The sequence below is a fragment of the Mesocricetus auratus genome, unplaced genomic scaffold, assembly GCF_017639785.1.
Source record: "Mesocricetus auratus isolate SY011 unplaced genomic scaffold, BCM_Maur_2.0 contig_12847_pilon_obj, whole genome shotgun sequence".
Taxonomy (NCBI): Eukaryota; Metazoa; Chordata; class Mammalia; order Rodentia; family Cricetidae; genus Mesocricetus; species Mesocricetus auratus.
The window spans coordinates 11131-13356 of NW_024432765.1; positions in this window are offsets into that span (position 1 = coordinate 11131).

The following is a 2226-nucleotide window of genomic DNA, read 5'->3' on the forward strand; positions in this document are numbered from 1 at the left end:
TAGACACAGTGTCCTCCTTACACATGATCACTTCATGCACCAACAGGAACACACATACACACACACACACACACACACACACAGAGAGAGAGAGAGAGAGAGAGAGAGAGAGAGAGAGAGAGAGAGAGAGAGAGAGAGAGCTGAAACACCTTCCTTATCTAATGCAGACTAAGCAAATCTAGTCACATTTAGGACTCTATTCCAGATTCTTATTACAATGACCCTGAATTTCATTAAGCTAATCACCTCAATTCGCATCATATAACCTTATATTAAGTGATAAGGACAGTCACTTAATCAGTTTTGTTTGGACACAGCTGCAAGCCCTTCAACATTATCTTGGCTTACTGTATTTTTTTATCATTTTTTTATTTTAAATAGCTTGTTTTACATGTCAATCCCAGTTCCCTCTCCCTCCCCTCCTCCCGCACTCCCCTTCCCCCCCACCCTCCCACCCTATTGCCAAATCCTTCCACATAGGGGATATCAGAGTCTGTCATTTTACTCTGGCTTACTGTATTTTTTAAGAGAGCAATTTACACTTGCTTCTTCCTTTGTGAACATTTTTTCAGTTCTCCTAATATTTTCTTCTTGTTTAATTGCTAGAAGAACCTACTTAGATGTTTTCACAGGTTAATAATTCCCCAACTGATGCCTACAAGTGCATTTTTATTACAAGGAAATTAGTCCACGGTATTTTCCTGGGGTTTAATGTGCCATATTAATGTTTTTATTAGCTGCAGCTGATGAGGACATTCTGGCTTAATTCCAAGGCTCCCTTTGCCTCTCTCAAAAGGAAAAATCAATGAGTGAATTTTCTCAGAACTGCATTTTTTGTGGTTTTTAGAGACAGTGTTTCTCTGTATTGCTTTGGAGCCTGTCCTGGAACTCGCTCTGGAGACCAGTCTGGCTTAGAACACACAGAGATCCACCTGCCTCTGCATCCCGAGTGCTGGGATTAAAGGTGTGTGCCACCAACAACCAGCGTTAGTTTTTTTTTGTGGCAGAACTGCATTTTTGATGTTGGAAATGAGATGTATTCCAGTCTCTAATTTGGTATGATTCGATATGAAGATGCAGGTGAGGACTTCAGATCCCGGGAAGCATTGAATCTTGTAACCTCACTTGCATGAATGAAAGAAATTACATCAAGATGAAGATTTGACACTAAGATATTCGGGTTTGGGTTTCCAGAAAGGCTTTTCAAAATCAAATGAGCCCAAATCTATATTAGACAACCATCGATAACAGAACCAATGTCTAGAACCTCCTACAGTGTTGTAGACTCCAAGTGGGTAGCCTCATGGGCAAGAGACATGGAATCAACGAAACAGACTCTGGAGGCAGGTGAGAAGCAAAAAGCAGACTCCTTTATTGAGGGTATGGGCAGGCCTTTTATAGCCCCTCCTGGACCCAGGGGCAGTGCCAAGCTGGACCTCTGTGTTGTCTCTCTCCCTGACCCAGGACATCATGATGTCAGTGGTCTCCAGGCCTCTCAGCAGACTTCCGGTTGCAAATGTGCATGCATGGCTGGCCTAGAGCTGGCTATTAGCCTCCTCCTACACAATAGGACATTCAAGACAGGAAAAAGAAAAGATGCACAAGCATTTAAGAGATGAGTTAGAAGTGAGAAGCAGAAACAGCAGCTAATTCTCTGATTTAGTCAGTGATAGAGAGGACAGAGTATACAGTGCCCATCGCCATAGGCAAAGCCAAGCTGTTGTCATTCTAGGTGGGAGCCTTCAAAACCTTCAAAAGCCTGTTTCTGTGAGACATCTAAAGAAATATTTGAATTTTTCTCTTTCCTTTCCCTGCTTTTTTGTTTTTTTTACAGAGTCTCACTATGTAGCCTTGGCCAAGAAACAGATTATGCAGCCCAGGCTTGCTTTTAACACAGAGATCTGCCTTCTTCGGTTTTCCTAGTGCTGGAATTGAAAGCATGTTCTAGTACATACAGACTATTTGGAAGTCTGTATTTGACCATCATTGTGAGAATGAAATGTCCAATTTTTATGAGTCATAGCCTGCACTAGTAGAGATAACTGACTCATCCTTTCCAAGGTCTGAACCTCGATCTACAGCACAGAATAGTCCAAGGACCAGAGATCAGTCTTTAAAAAAATCTAAGGGTTGAGTTATAACTCAGTTTGGATAACAAAAACTTAAGAAAAAGTTCTTTTCTGGCTTCTGCAATGCCCTGGGTTTGATATGTAACAACATTTAAAG